The sequence below is a fragment of the Theobroma cacao genome, chromosome 4 (assembly GCF_000208745.1).
Source record: "Theobroma cacao cultivar B97-61/B2 chromosome 4, Criollo_cocoa_genome_V2, whole genome shotgun sequence".
Taxonomy (NCBI): Eukaryota; Viridiplantae; Streptophyta; class Magnoliopsida; order Malvales; family Malvaceae; genus Theobroma; species Theobroma cacao.
The window spans coordinates 9,963,263-9,981,149 of record NC_030853.1 but is presented as its reverse complement, the minus strand read 5'-3'; positions in this window follow the sequence as shown (position 1 = coordinate 9,981,149).

Genomic DNA, 17,887 nt, shown 5'->3' with positions numbered 1-17,887 from the left:
CAATATTAATGTTACCATTTACTTAAACCAAATAAACAGTTGTAATTAAAGTGTAGCAACTAGATACAATATCCACATTTAACCAACTTCGGGCTAGTTTCAATATTACACTTGGAATTCATTACACAACCTCAAAGTTTTAGCAAATACATATCCGATAGACTAATAATAATTCTATGCAGCGGAGCGACTTAGAGTGGAAGTGTAAGATGTGCCATTACCTACGTCGCAGTGAATCAAAATATGCTGGGGCAATACACTTGAGTTGATCACTTATTTGCAAAAGGAAGATAGAGGGGGTGAGTTTCACAGTCTCAGTGATCATCAAGTCCGTGAGCAGGGTGTAGATGGGAAACAAGCCAAGGATAGATAATTTGAACATTAAAAACATACGAATGTATATAAACAATTTAAAATCAAATGAAGCATTTGTGCCTTATATGTAAACCCAAAAGTTGTGTTGCGAAAAAGTCACTTCAAGTAATATATAAAAAAACAGTGCAAATAAAAGACTTCTACCATTGAAATCATTTGTTGTCCTTTACTTAAAATTAGGCTAACATAAGCACACATGCTCCCATAAAATCAAGCAATATCGATGCTTATACACAAGTTTATAAACAATCTCATCCTCGAGATATTAAACACAAATCCATCGTATAAATAAAAGAGCTGCGAAAAAACCCGTAATTCTCACCATGCAAAAGAATACGTGTTTGAAAACCCAAAGAGATATCAATCTTGAGTAGGTGATAGAAATAAAGAACTCGTGGACCCGCTTCCACGTAATAACATCTAAGAGGCCCCCCTCCACCGAATTCCATAGCTATGGAAATCTCGACGATGTTGGCTAACATCGAAGAAATCAGGTGGTTACAACCACGTAAATGAACTTGTGGCCTAACCATATATATCAACTCGTGGCCTTGCCATATATATATATCACAGACTGTGGCCTAGCCACATCTAACAACCCGCTAGTGACCCAAAGGTTCTCTAGCTAGAGCTCACTTGTGCACAAGGGTCACACTATCTCGATGTGACATTCGACCTACTCTCAAATCTCTGGTTTGATAAAACCATTTAAAAATCACGTTGGGTTCTCAAAAGCTTATTTCAAAACCATTTCCAAAATACCAATCTTGGTAACATGATAAAATCCCTTTATAAGACTTTATAATATAAAACCTTTGCATGAGGTTTAAATATCAAATTAGCATGGTGAATATATGTAATTTATTCATGAATGCACATCACACAAACAAATAAGGCACATTTTGACATAAATCGTGGTAGAGAGCTTGTTTCCTGATTTCTAAAATTCTTTACATATGTAGTTAATATATACACATATACGAAACCTTTCTCAAAGCATGGCATTCACAAGCCTAACATTCTACCAACTCATGCTGTCCGCAAATTGTATTTAAAGCAAACTAGCACGTTTATTAATCGTATATCGATATATAGTTATGGAAATTTTGAAATAGACACCCCCTACTCACCTTACAATGGTGAGACGCTATGTCGTTATCGATTCGGGTGTATATCTAGCTAATTCTACTTACCGGTCACCCGTTATCCCCTCCGGTACACAACCACGGCAAACCTTCCTCACTTACACACTTCCTAGCAACAATTCAAACTAAATATACTTAATTATTCACATGTACAACAACACTTTCTCCTTTCTCTTTTCTTTCTTCTTTCTTCCGTTCGCTTTTTGCTTCTAAGCTAATTCTCCCTTTTTTTCCTTAAAGGTTTGGTTTTTCCAAGCCTTTCCTCACATTTCATTTCCTTATTTATTCCTTATCTCCCATTGGACCAATTCATCCCCCACTCAAATTTCATGCACCAATTTCCATCCTTTTTCATTGGCTCATAATCTATCCTCATTTAGCTTTCCATCCACCACCTTCACTCTCTCATTCTTTCTTTCTTCATTCTTTATTTCATGCACTACCTTATTCCTCCAATCACATTTCATGCACAAGCTTCACTTTATATTTTATTTGGTCATTTATTAAACCATTCAAGTCACATGAATCCCACATTATACTTTCTTTATTTGACCACCTAATGCACCAATCTTATTACATGCAAATAAATTTAATCTTATCCTTCCTTTTACTTCACATGGTGGGGGTCCCATATGTTATCCACTAACTTCTCCTTTTTGCATGCTATGATTTGCATGCAATAGTAAATTCACATGCATATGTCATTATCCCACATAATCTAACATTCCTTGGTTAGTTATTTTCCACTTAACTCTAAATGTTGAAATTGCACATAAGTCCTCAAACTTTTCCTTATTTACCATTCGATCCTCTAACTTTTCATCCTTTGCAATTTGGTCCTTCCAACATTTCTTTAATCTCAATTTCCTTCTATTTTCCTTCCTTTACACTTGTACAAATAAAATATAAAATTTGCACTTCACCAAGGTGTCACCATAATATTTAAATATATACTTACTCGCTTTTGCTCTATTTAATAAAGACACGTGGGCTCCATTAATGCCGTTTTTCTTCAAAATTCTTTCTTACTTCTTCTCCCTTACTTAGACTAGTCATATAATCCTCCTTCATGGCTAATTTTAATAATAGATAAAATATTAATATTTTAATATTATTTTATTAATAAAACATTATTTCAATCCAAAATATTATTTCACCCATCACCACTCTTTGGCACTTAAATTTACATCAATTGACCCTTCGTCTTATGATAAGGTCTTATTGGCTTTAATATGAGGGTGCGAGGTGTTACAATCTCCCCCAATTAAAACAAATTCGTCCTCGAATTTAAATAGAGTGGGTTGATTAGGCATACCTTATTCTTGAAAAAGATGTGGGTATTCTTTCCTCATTTCCTCTTCGGGTTCCCAGGTTATCTCTTCCACTGATCAATTTTACGACAAAACCTTTATTGAGGAAACTTTTTTAGAGCACAGTTGCTTCACTTGTCCATCTAGTATTGCTACTGGTTGGTTTTCGAAGGATAATCTTTCATCTAAAGGAACCGAATCATAATGTATAACATGTGTTAGGTCCTTAACATACTTTCTCAACATGGACACATGAAAAGTGGTGTTCACACGAGCTAGCTTCATTGGTAAAGCTAGTCCATATGCTGTTACCCAAATTTGTTCTAAGATCTTGAAAGGTCCAATATATCTTGGACTCAACTTCCCTTTCTTTTCGAATCTTTTACTTCGTTTCAGTGGAAACACCTTGAAAAACACAAAATCTCCCATCGGGAACTCCAAGGGATGACATATATTATTTGCATAAGACTTCTGTCTACTCTGTGCCAAATTTAGACGTTCCCTTACCAAACTCACCACATCAGTTGCTTGTTGCACCTGATCGGGACTTAATAATTTTCTTTCTCCCACTTCAAACCATTTAATAGGTGATCTGCACTTTTGTCTGTATAACATTTCAAAAGGAGCCATTCCGATACTAGCTTGATAGTTATTATTATATGTGATTTCTACCAAAGATAACTATTGATTCCACGTGGTTCCCAAATCCAACACTATTGACCTTAGCATGTCTTTAAGCATTTGTATCACACGCTCTGACTAACAGTCCGTTTGAGGATGATATGCTATACTGAAATCTAAACAAGTGCCTAAAGCTTCATGTAAACTTCTCCAAAATTTATTAGTAAACTAAGGTCCTTGATTAGATACTATGGTCATGAGAACTCCATGCAATAACACGATACAGTCAATGTAAACCTCGGCATATTTAGCTGACCCATAGCTAGTCTTTACTGGAATAAAGTGAGCAGATTTGGTCAACCGATCCACTATTACCCAAATCGAATCATACCCCCCTCTGACACAGGGCAATCTAGTCACGAAATCCATTGCTACATGTTCCCATTTCCATTCGGGAATCGACAGGGGTTGTAGCAAACCTGGGGGTTTCCCATGTTCAACCTTGACTTGTTTACAAGTTAAGCACTTGGCTCCATATTTAGCTACATCTTTCTTCATGCCTGGCCACCAATAAACCATTTTCAAATCGTGATCCATCTTGGTGGCCCCTAGATGTACATTATGGGCAGTAATGTGAGCTTTGTCTAAAATCTCTTCCCTTAATTTATCTCAATCCGGCACATACGTTTGGGATTCATACTTCAACAATCCATCATCTCCATACACAAATTTTTGATATTGCTCTTCAAATCCCAAGATTTTCATCACGAATTCATCTTGATCCTGAGCACTACAAATTCGGTCCAAGATCATTGGTCGTACTAAAAAATGAACAATAAGGGCATTAGGCCCACCAATATCAATCTTGACCTCCATACTGCCTAAGCTTTGCCATCCATGCATTCTACTTCTTTGTTCAGTAGACAAATGTGCCAAACTCCCCATAGACTTCGACTTAGAGCATCAGCTACCACGTTCGCCTTACTAGGGTGATATTAAATGGTACAATTGTAATCTTTGAGCAATTCCATCCATCGATGTTGCCTTAAATTGAGATCTTGTTGTTGAAATATATACTTTAAACTCTTGTGATCAATATATATTTCAAAACTTTTTACGTATAGATAATGATGCCAAATCTTTAAGGCAAATACTATCGTTGCCATCTCCAAGTTAGGGGTAGAATAGCCTCTTAAGTTGCCTTGAATCATATGCGATAACTTTACCATTTTGCATCAACACACATCCCAATCCAACTCTTGATGCATTGCAATACACAACACAACCTCTTGGGCCATTTGGTAAACTTAAGACTGGTGCCGAAATCAAGCACTCTTTTAGTTTTAAGAAGTTATCTTCACATTCATCAGTCTATTCAAACTTAGCTCCTTTTCGGGTCAACTTAGTCAATGGCGCTATGATTTTCAAGAAATCCTGCGCAAATCGACGATAATACCTGGCGAATCCCAGAAAACTCTAAACCTCAGTAACCATACTAGGTCTTAACCAAGTTTGGATCAATGCGATCTTTTATGGATCCACACTAATCCTTTCTTTCTATATTATGTGTTTGAGAAAGCTAACACTCTTTAACCAAAAAGCGAATTTAGAGAACTTTGCATATAATTCATGTTCTTAGAGCGTCTGTAACACCATTCGTAAATGTTGTGCATGTTCTTATGGACTTTGAGAATACACCAAGATATCATCAATAAATACCACCACAAATTTGTCCTAATAGGCTCAGAATACTCTATTCATTAAATCCATAAAAGTGGCGGGAGCATTAGTTAAACCAAAGGACATAACCAAAAACTCAAAATGCCCATACCTCTTATGAAATGAGGTCTTTAGTATATCCTCTTCCCGAATTCTTAACTGATGGTACCCCGAGCGTAAATCAACTTTCCAAAAACATCACACTCCTTGCAGTTGATCGAATAAATCATCAATCCTGGGAAGTGGGTATTTATTCTTAATAGTCACACTATTCAATTTTTGATAATCCACACATAACCTCAAACTTCCATCCTTTTTCTTTACAAATAATACCGGAGCTCCCCATGGTGAAGTACTTGCACGAATAAATCCTTTTTCCCTAACTCTTACAATTGCTCTCTTAGTACTCACATATCTACTGGTGCCATCCGGTAAGGAACTTCGGATATTGGTTCCATGCCAGGAATCAAATTACTGCAAAACTTAACTTCCCTTTCTGAGGGCAACCCTGACAATTCTTCGGGAAAAAAATCTTCAAATTCGTTAACTATTGGCACCATTTTAATATTCAGAACCTCTTCCTCCATTAACGTACCTTCCTTGGTTGCTATGCACGCCAAATAATTCTGTCCCGTTTCCACCCTAGTGACTCTCGCTAATATTCCCTTATTACACGGATTGCTATGTCCGTAGATAATAAAGGGGACTTCTCTGGGAAACTTAAATTTTAAATATTTGTAGTGACAATCGACATTGGCGTAACAATCATACAACCAATACATCCCTAATATTGCATCAAATCCCAACGTCATTAATAACACTAAATCCATCAATGTCCCTGAGGGTTAATTTGCACTACACAAAACTTATAGACAAACTCTGCTATATAAATTTCTTCTAAAGGAATGGTCACTACCAATAGGTCTATCATTATTTCACAAGGTCTATTCAATTTTGACATGATATTCAAGGAAACAAAAGAATGGGTCGCTCAAGGATCAAATAATAACAATGCTTCACAACCACAAATTAAAAGAGTACCTATCACCACATCATTAGAAGTAGGCACATCTTGCAGACCCATGGCAAATACTCTCGCTCGTCCTCCTCCGAAAGTACCTTGTGGCACTAACTCAGCAAGTCAAGATTGGGAGGTAGAAGCTATTCCCTTACCTTTATGAAGTCGGCCTCTCCTAGTTGGAGGAGAAACTGCAGATGCTACTACAGATGCTGGTTGAACAAACCCACGACCAGTTCCTTGTGATCTACAATCATAGGGGCAGTCTCTTCACATATGTCCCACTTGACCACAATTAAAACATACATCATATGATTGAGCACATGGCCCCACATGCATATTACCATAACGTGCACAATAAGAACTCCTCCGGCCAATTTATCGACTGTTAGGTCTAGTCATTTCATTACCAGATCCTCGGTGACTATTTGCTCTAGAAAAATTTCCACGACGAGGTGGACTACTAAATTAGGGGTTTCTCCATGACCCTTGAGACCTAGTTGACACTAGCCCTCTATTTGGAATAGTATCCCTTTGACTGGACCGACTTGACCTGCCAAAAGTCATCTTTTGACTAATGTTCCTTTGACTAGTTTATCCTTCAGTCTTAGTCTTTTCGGTACTTTCACGAAATGCCCTAACTTCTATGCTACGACCCTCTATTAACCGAGAACAATCCACTGCATCGGAATATGAATCAAACCTCTGAGGAGCAACAACTCTAAATAAATACTCAGACAGTTCAGCCACAAACTGATTCACTCTTTTTTCTTTCAAAGATACAAGGTATGGGGCGTATCTAGAAAGTTGTGTAAACTACACATCATATTCAGATACGACCATCGCGGGTGTTTGTTTCAAAGCCACAAACTCCTTAGCCTTAGCTAATCGCACATTACGAGGCATAAATCTATCGATAAAGGCTTTATCAAATTCCTTCCAACCAAGTAGACTAGCATTACTAGGTCTACCCCACATGTATGACGTAATCCACAACTGTGCCACATCCTCTTGATGAAAACTAGCCTTTGTTATTGACCTCTTGCTTGAAGCTTCTAAAGCACGACAAATCCTTTCTATGGTGTTCGAAAATCTACGTGGGTTTTCTCCCACAGTGGAACCAGTGAATGATGGAGGTTTTAGCTTCATAAATGCAGACAACGAAATTGATTAATCTCTTTCATCATTATTCGAATCTTCCTTGTCCTCCTCATCTGGCCCTTCCTCATCTATTATATTTGTATTTGGATCATAATTCGGATTTTGTGAGCTTGAATCCATATACTCTTCGGTCGCGTCAGCACAGTGCCTAGTAAATTTTGTAAACTGTTGGGTCAAATTTTGCAATTTGGCAGCTAAATCATCCAAAGTAGTGTTCTCTAAAGTAGGTCCACCAGCCCCAATACTGTTCGTACTACCATTTCTGCGATCACTAGAACTACCATCACCGAAACGTCAGACACTCCTTCTTCCCCTTGTTTTAGTACAGCCTTGACTTCGAGAGACGAAAACCCGTAGTTGCTCATCAGTCTCTTTGGGCACCTCTAACTTACCTGCAGACCTCAAAGATGCTCAAGTCCTAAGTGGCATCTCAAACCTGGACATCGACAATCAATTCTCATCATTTAGTTATCTTTTATAATCACACAAGGTAGTTTTCTAAGATATATAAAGAAGACCACGTAGCCTCCTGCTTATAATCAGTGCTGCAATAATTAACTATAAGCAAGACTCTACATCGACCCCACTACTTTGCTGCTTGACACGGGAATTTCTAGGACTTAACTAAACCTAGGGCTATGATACCAAGTCTATAACGACCTTCCACCCAATCGTTACCGACGTTTGAGACTTGCGAGTGAACCCATCAAATCCTGAACAAGCCTTAGTTGAGATTCCGGATAATTAAAATCGACTTGCAATATTAATGCCATCGTTTACTTAAACCAATATCCATACTTAACCAACTTTGGGCTAGGTCCAATATTACACTTAGAATTCATTACACAACCTCAAAGTTTTAGCAAATACATATCCGATAGACTAATAATAATTTTATAAATCTAACAGTTTTACATAACACGACCCCTATGCAACGGAGCGACTCAAAGTGAAAGTCTAAGAGATGCCATCACCTACATCATAAAAGGAAGATAGAGGCGGTGAGTCTAAAAGACTCAGTAATCATCGACTTTGTGAGTAGGGCGTAGATGGGAAACAAGCCAAGGATAAATAATTTGAACATTAAAAACATACGAATATATATAAACAATTTAAAATCAAATGAAGCATTTGTGCCTTATATGCAAACCCAAAAGTTGTGTTGCAAAATAGTAAGTAATATATAAAAAAACAATGCAAGTAAAAGACTTCTACCGTTGAAATCATTTATTGTCCTTTACTTAAAATCAGGCTAACATAAGCACACACGCTCCCGTAAAATCAAGCAATATCGATGCTTGTACACAAGTTTATAAACGATCTCATCCTCAAGATATTAAAGACAAATCCATCGTATAAATAAGGGAGCTACGAAAAAACTCGTAATTCTCACCATGCGAAAGAATACGTATTTGAAAACCCAAAGAGATATCACTTTTGAGTAGGTGATAGAAATAAAGAACTCGTGAACCCTGCTTCCAAGTATTAACATCCGGGAAGCCCCTCTCCACCGGATTCCCACAGCCATGGCAATCTCGACAATGTTGGCCGACATCGGAGAAATCAAGTGGTCGCAACCACGTATATCAACTTGTGGCCTAGCCACATATATAAACCCGTGGCCTTGCCACATATATATCATAGGCTGTGGCCTAGCCACGTCTAACAACCTGTCGGTGACCACCTAAAGGTTCTCTAGCTAGAGCTCACTTGTGCACAAGGGTCACACTATCCTCGATGTGACATTGGGCCTACTCTCAAATCTCTCGGTTTGATAAAACCATTTAAAAATCATGTTAGGTTCTTAAAAGCTTATTTCAAAACCATTTCCAAAATACCAATTTTGGTAACATGATAAAATCCCTTTATAAGACTTTATAATATAAAACCTTTGCATGAGGTTTAAATATCAAATCAGCATGGTGAATATATGTAATTTATTCATGAATGCACATCACACAAATAAATAAGGCACATTTTGACATAAACAGTGGTAAAGTGCTTGTTTCCTGATTTCTAAAACTCTTTACATATGTAGTTAATATATACATATATACAAAACCTTTCTTAAAGCATGGCATTCACAAGCCTAACATTCTACAAACTTATGCTGTCCACAAATTGCATTTAAAGCAAACCACATGTTTATTAATTGTATATTGATATATAGTTATGGAAATTTTAAAATAGACACCCTTTACTTATCTTATAATAGTGGGACACTACGTTGCTATCGATTTGGGTATGTATCTAGCTAATTCTACTTGCTGATCACCCGTTATCTCTTCCGGTACACCACCACGATAAACCTTCCTCACTTACACACTTCCTAGCAACAATTCAAACTTAATATACTTAATTATTCACAGTACGACAACACTTCAATCAATGAATCAGTAACCTGATTTCATATTTTTCATCAACATTATTAACATGCAATCCACAAACTTTCAACCGACCATAGCCAACACAACATAATGTACTCACATTACATGCTTACTTTTCAATTTTAGTTTGAATTCCACATATAGTTCACAATTTTCTCACATCTTCGGTCACCATTGCTACCACAGCATAAGCAATTAATACACATCTCATTTCTCCCTTCTACTTGTGATTTCAAGATTAAAACACTTATCCATTACTTATCTAGCTAAAAGTCACCATGCATTCCAAGATCCACCCACATGCATGCATCCAGTTCTTGAATCCTTGAAGATTCTTGCTACCGCAAGCAAAATCCCACATTATAATTGGTTCAGAAGGCATGCATTCAAACAAAATGGTAATTTTTATCTTCGTTACCTTGGATTCTCGAAGCTGAACCACCAATGTCTTCTTTAGCTCCAACAATGGCGTGTGTGTGGGAGGAAAACCTCTTAGTTTTTCTTTAACTCCTTTAAAGCTGAACCTCCCTTTTTGCTTTTCTTATTTCTTCTTTTCTCTTTTTACGTTTAAGTCGATTCTTTTTTTTTTCTTGAAGGTTCGGTTTTTCCAAGCGTTTTCCTCACATTTCATTTCCTTATTTATTCTTTATCTCCCATTGGACCAATTCATCCCCCACTCAAATTTCATGCACCAATTTCCTTTCTTATTCATTGGCTCATAATCTATCCTCATTTAGCTTTCCATCCACCACCTTCACTCTCTCATTCTTTTTTTCTTCATTCTTTATTTCATGCACCACCTTATTCCTCCAATCACATTTCATGCACAAGCTTCACTTTATAGTTTATTTGGTCATTTATTAAACCATTCAAGTCACATGCATTCCACTTTATACTTTCTTCATTTCACCACCTAATGCACCAATCTTATTACATGCAAATAAATTTAATCTTATCCTTCCTTTTACTTCACATGGTGGGGGTCCTACATGTTCCCCACTAACTTCTCCTTTTTGCACGCTATGATTTGCATGTAATAGTAAATTCACATGAACATCTCATTATCCCACATAATCTAACTTTCCTTGGTTAGTTATTTTCCATTTAACTCCAAATGTTGAAATTGCACATAAGTCCTCAAACTTTTCCTTATTTACCATTCGACCCTTTTACTTTTCATCCTTTGCAATTTGGTTCTTCCAACATTTCTTTAATCCTAATTTCCTTCTATTTTCCTTCATTTACACTTGTACAAATAAAATATAAAATTTGCACTTCACCAAGGTGTCACCATAATATTTAAATATATACTTACCCACTCTTGCTCTATTTAATAAAGACACGCGAGGCCCACTAATGCCGTTTTTCTTCAAAATTCTTTCTTACTTCTTCTCCCCCACTTAGACTAGTCATATAGTCCTCCTTCATGACTAATTTCAACAATAGATAAAATATTAATATTTTAATATTATTTTATTAATAAAATATTATTTCATTTCAAAATATTCTTTTCACCCATCACCGCTCTTTGGCACTTAAATTTATGTCAATTGATCCTTCGTCTTATTAATAAGGTCTTATTGACTTCTATACGAGGGTACAGGATGTTACAAATGTATCATTGAGACTGGACATCAATGATACCTAAAGACTGGTGCATCTATGTTCCTTACTTGAGAAGTAAGCAACTAATCTCATAGGTTAAAGTATAGAGATACTTGAAATTAGAATGTAAGTGCTTGCTTAAGAGAGCAAGTTTACTGCACATGACCCGCCATGAGAAGTGCATTTGGTATTTCACTCAAATGTCTATGCAATACTTCTCATATGTCAGTTGTGTAAATACTCCCTAGACTTGAGACACCTGGTTGTCTTATGAGTGGAGTGTTATGCTTTGATTTCATCCCTATAGGTGCCTAACCAAGGATGCCAAAACAGGATGCTTTTGGGTATAACATGAAGCGTGTGAAGGTAAATGAGTGGTTAAGATAGGAATCATCACCCCAAGTGATGTAGGGGACATATCCTAACTGTTCTTGGTTGATATTAGCTTATTAAAGTTCTTGGGCAAGGAGACTTGAAGATATAAAAAGAGTTTCATAAGTCTTTATAAAGCTGATGATCAAACTTTAAGAACAAATATGGAGATCAATAAGAGTAGACACTACACCATCCTTTTATCATCTCTGGGTTATATGATGAGGGAATGAATTACACTGAAAAATTGATCATTAAAAGATTAAGTCAAACCTTCTTGACACTTCTAACATTTGGGTGGGCATGATGGATTGCTAGATCCCAATCTTGGTCTATGAACTCTAGGTAGTTAACTTGGTTAATGATAAATTTAAAGTAGTCTAAATTTTTCTAATTCTAAGTTTAACTTAAGAATTATATGTTGAGTTCATTGCCAATGTGTTGGAAGCCTAATGGGTCACACACCTAATATGAATGTTGAAATAAAATGGGAGAGGTGTTTAAGTTGTACCTAATCAAATTAGAAGTTTTGAGCTTTTTAAGCACTTGATTAAAATTGTTTAATTAAGTTGTGCCTAATTAATTAAATTGTTTAATTAAATAATTGAGCCTAATTAATTAAATTGTTTAATTAAATAATTGAGCGTAATTAATTAAATTATCATGACCCAGTACCCCCTCAAGCCAGTGACAATCGTCGCGACGTCCCAATAAATATTCATTGCTCGGAATGGCAATCGAAACCTCGCAAGGCTTTAATATTGATTTTCGCACCTCCCCTATGAGCAACAGTTGTTAGTATCATGTTTTGAGAGATTATAAACTATTTTCAACTCAAAACAATAGAAAAAATAATTTTTTTCTCACAGGGGTATTTTGATGATTTTTCCCAAAAATTTCGAAACCATCTAAAAATGTAGTATGCGAGTGGAAAACACATATTTCACAATTAAAAATAAGTTTAGATGTCTAAAACATTCATTTAAAGTGAAATTATAACTATTTGAATATAATAAAAATATTCAATAAAATATTTTATTTTCTTATAAAACAATATTTGTAGAGTTACCTATAAATAATTTTTATAGCGTAAAAGCTAAATAAATTGATACATACTGTAATACAGATAACCAAAGCATAAGATTTGATTTATAGTGACACGTGGGCCCACGAACGACCAAAAGTATCAAAAGCGGTAAACCTACAAGTTTTGAGGATGCAAGTCCAACTGTAGCCCTCAACAAAGTGAGCTACCTACCGACTATCCTGAGCCTAAAATAGGTGGAAATGAAGGTGGTGAGATTATATAATCCCAGTGAGTAAACAAATACCATCTAAAATATCTAAAGCTGAGTGAATGGAGACAAATAAAATAGATTAGCATAAAAATGATTCTCAACATTTCGAACTCATTTTAATAAGATAAAATAGATTCATTTCACCAAAATAAACAACGAGGCATATGATTTCCTGAAAAGTTTGGCTCGTGTCAAAATTATTCTCATACTCAATTATCAGGGATACCTTGGCCGAGGGCTATCCCGACCGAGTCCGCCAAGGCTATTAAAAAGTTATGTACAAATAAATCATGTTTTTATTTTGAAAACATAGTCATTCCTTGGTGTTGGCTGAGTTCACCCTCATGTGGTGGTTTGGCGTGAAGTGAACTCTAAAGTTTTAACCTCAGAAGTTATCCAACCGCACCTCTCATACTGAGGTATGAATGGTATAGGGTTATCGTGCCCCTCTAACAGGCTGGTCCACGAAACCCATCCACTGCAGCGACCAATTATAACCCACCAATTCAATAAAAATTCAACAGCATGACATGGCAATTTTATCATTATCCAACCTATCAAGGCAAACAACAGTTTATACATTTTTAACACAAATACCAATTCAACCATTCATGCCAATATTGTCATAAGCCAATCAATTAGAACCATAAATTCACAATACATCAAATGGTCTCCAATTACTCTATTTTGAAAGCCATCATTCAATTTCAAGACAATTTATAAAACCATTTCATTTAAACACATTTTGCTTATAAAACATAAAGAATTACCATTTAAACTCATTTTCCATAAAATCACAAAATTGGATAAAAACCACTTTAGATAATTAAGATAATAGTAAGGTTACTCACTATTTCGGGAGTCGAATTTCGAGTACTCCGATTCTTAATCCTCGAGTATTATCTCTTTACTTTTGCCAGAATGCTCACCACCTAGACATAATGCACAATAAGCCATTTACTACATTTGTGCTAAATTGTTATAAAACCAATTCAGGTTCTATACTAATGCATGAAATGGGATGTGAAATACTCAGGTAACTATCTAAATACGGTGTTCAATAAAAATTCAATTATGTACCTAAATAAAACGGTATTGGCTTAATTCGATCTATCACCCGATTAATTGGCCAATACGTCCAATTTAACTCCAAATAATTCTATTTTTCTCCCAATACTCCAAATCATCAAACATAAATAAAATAACTTGAAATTTAGCAAATTCATCTTCACATTTTCTCTTGGAAATTTCGGCCATGGTGGGTGCACTAACAATATAATTTTTCAAGCTTGATTCTCACACCATAAATCACTAATTCCTAACCAAATCACTTAAAATAAAATCAAAATCATCATCAATATTCTACATGGAGAATTTAGCCAATGATGGGTGAGGGAAGAACATGAATTTTTCTTGCTTGATTTTCATGCTACATATCACCAATCAACTAAAAACACTAGAATATCTTAAAATCTAACCTAAACAACCATCAAAATCTCTCTATAAGTGTTCAGCCAGCAAGGGACCCATCATGAAATCATGTGATTCAACCATGGAAAATAAGAAAAAATGCTTAAGAAAGAGAGATCTCAAGCTTAGTTGAAAAATTTTACCTTTTTTTCACTTGTTTCCTTGAATTTTCACACTTTTCCCTTGAATGTTTCCACCTAGGGTTTTGTTCTTCCTTTTCTTCCTTTGTTCTTGCTTTGGTTGGCCATAAGAACAAGAAATAGGCTGATTTTGTGCTAATTTATAAAGAAAATAATAAAGAAATAAAAGCTTGACACTTGTCACCATTCCATTGGTCCATTTTTAAATTTTTAACTATTAAGCTTTCTTTCTCCACCACATAAAATCCTTCAATTATCCATAATAATATTGGGTAAAATCCATGTGCTGGACAAGTGTTGGGTTGTGTAAAATTACAATTTTACCCCTGGGGTGGCAAAATGACTATTTTGCCCTTATGCTCAAAAAAATGCTGGAATTAAAATTTTTCACTTCTCAAACTCAAATTATATTCTAAATAGTCAATCTTGATCAAAAACTTCTTCCAACATTCCAATTTTAACCTCGGGTGGCAAAATAACCATTTTACCCCTAGGTCATGAAAATTCCAATTTGACTCCAAATCGGTCCTCGAACTCCGAATCACCGTTTTAAGTCATTCTAGGATTTTAAAATTCTCAATTTCATCTTAAAATCTCTATTTGGACTAGTTCGAGGCTTAAATCAACTTAGTTGTACCATTTGATACAATACTATCCTTTAACGATTTTCAAGGTACCTAAGTAAGCAAACATGCATTCTTATGTAGGAATGGCATAATAAACATATTATAGAGATGGGCTTGACAGCACTACCCCCCTTAAAATAAAATTTTGACCTCAAAATTTCATTTACTGAACTCAGAGAAAAGGTAGGGGTATTATTTTCTCATCTAATGCTCGACTTCTTATGTCCTCCCCTTTATAGGGAATTTCGATTTGTTCACCTCATTTACCTCTAATTCAACTTGAGTACTTCACTTATGTCTATTATTATTGTCACGACCCAAATTTTCAGGCCATGACCGGCGCAAGGGCCCAATAAACATAGTCTATTAAGCCCAAGCAAGCCTATTGATTTATCCTATTCATCATTCCATCAAATATCACTAAGTCATATTTCATACTTTTGAATCAAAATAATGATATACATTGCCAACTCGTACTGGCATTACTCCTTAAAAATTTACATACAATGTCTACATCATGTATTCTAATAATTTACATTGAGTTTGTCTATACAAAACAAAATAACACTTGACTTCCAACGGAGGGACTCGGATGAATGTATAGCTACTGAATGCCGAGACACCTACCAAAAGATGGACACAGGTCCACAAGGACACCTCGTCCTAGTTACCGGCTACCTCGTGATCTGAAAAAATGAATTTGAAAATGGTGAGTATAAACCCAGTGAGTGAACAAGGAAGAGAACAAGCATACCATAAGGAATCTTTAATGAAATCATGATGCATTCTTTTTCAAAACAATGCAATTTGTTTCTATTCTTATTAAAAACCCCTCATCAAGTCCTTAAATGATTAATCATTTGCATATCATTAACCCATACATAACGAACCATTTGAAGAATAAAAGCTTCAATATTACACAAGTAAGTCAAATATGACAATGAATTTTTGTTGCAGTGACGTTAGGATTTAGTTATTAACCGAACGAGGGTTTCTCAACTAAACCTCCTCATTTTAAACTTAACTCATTTAGTCCTTAATGTTGGAAGTCCATGCTCCGATATGGTAGCAAAGTAGTGAAAGATAGGTCAGCAATTAGACAAGAGAGGACACCAAAACAGAAGGTTTTCCGCTGCAGCGAGATTCAATCTCGCTGCAATGAAATTGTAACCCAGAAACAGAATGTTTCTCGCTGCAGTGAAATTCAATCTCGCTGCAGTGAAATTGTAACTCAAAAATAAAAAGTTTCTCACTGTAGCGAGAATGTATTTCGATACAGCGAGAAACTACGATGTCATTCCCGCTGCAGCGAGTTTTCAGCCAGCCTACCCTTTCAAAACCCGAGAGTTTCTCGTTGCAGCAAGAATGATTCTCGCTGCAGCGAAATACAGGGCATCAAATGAAAATTTCCCTTTCTCCCAAGGAAAACCACCCTGTTTGAAATGTTCAAAACCCATATGAAACACATAACAATTTCTCAAGGTTTAACATGTCAAGTTTCACATGCATTACAACCATAAACCATTATCCATCAATTTCCTATAACACACATATTTACATATGTATATATATATATATATATATACGCATATACCCATCATCATCATCATACCATCCCATCATCATCATCACCAGCTCATGCGCACTCCCTACTCGCACATGGCTGGGTCATCACCGGGTTATGCGCACTCCCAACTCGCACATAACCGGGTCATCCTCGACTTATACACACTCCCTACTCGCACATAGCTGAGTCAATATAATTACACAACATTATATTCAAGCATATATGTATATCAACATAATGCAGCCACATAGAAATCCATAATAACCACATATCATAACATAAATCATTTCTCAAGAGCTTGTTCCCAAGGCATTCATTTTCATGAAAAATCGTATAAAATCATTCAAATGTTTGTCAAATACATTATATTCCCAAAATATGTTTTGAAGGCAGTCCACTCACGAAATGATTGTAGAGCTTTTAGATGACTCCAATTCCCCTAATTGTCCAAATGGGATGATGGGGCTTCCTTAAAACCTAGGATCACATTAACATAAACAATAGATCAATTTACACACTATGAACTCTAAAAGCTATCTCTTAGCTATTTTTCAATTGCCACATTAAATGGCCATCTATGTTCACTATCTTAATCACTAAAAGTAATGAACATACTCAACAATAAAACAACTCATAAATCCCAATTACTAGCCATTTTCTGTAGCTAAAAACCAAGCTTAATTCATCACTTACCATATGGCTCATTTGTAGTCAAATTCCCTTCCAATTGCTTCCAAATCAATGGGGTAATTCTCTTTTTCTCTCTCTAAAATGCCTAACTAGTGAGAGAAAGTCTAGAAATAAGCTTTATCAAGGGTTTTGAAGTGAGAGGATTAAAGAATTCAAAGGTTCTAGTCAAAAGGGTTCAAAGGTGTGAAAACTAGAGCTAGAGAGAGAAAATCATTCAAGCTTCAAATCAAGCTTCCATGGAGTTTTGAAGAAACGTGAGAGAGGAAAAGAAGAAGAAGACCAGCTGCTGGAAAATCTCTAGAAGCTGCTGGAAATTCAAGATATTTATAGGCAATCTTATCCTTTCCCTTAAAATTACAAAAATGCCCCTCCACCAATTAACT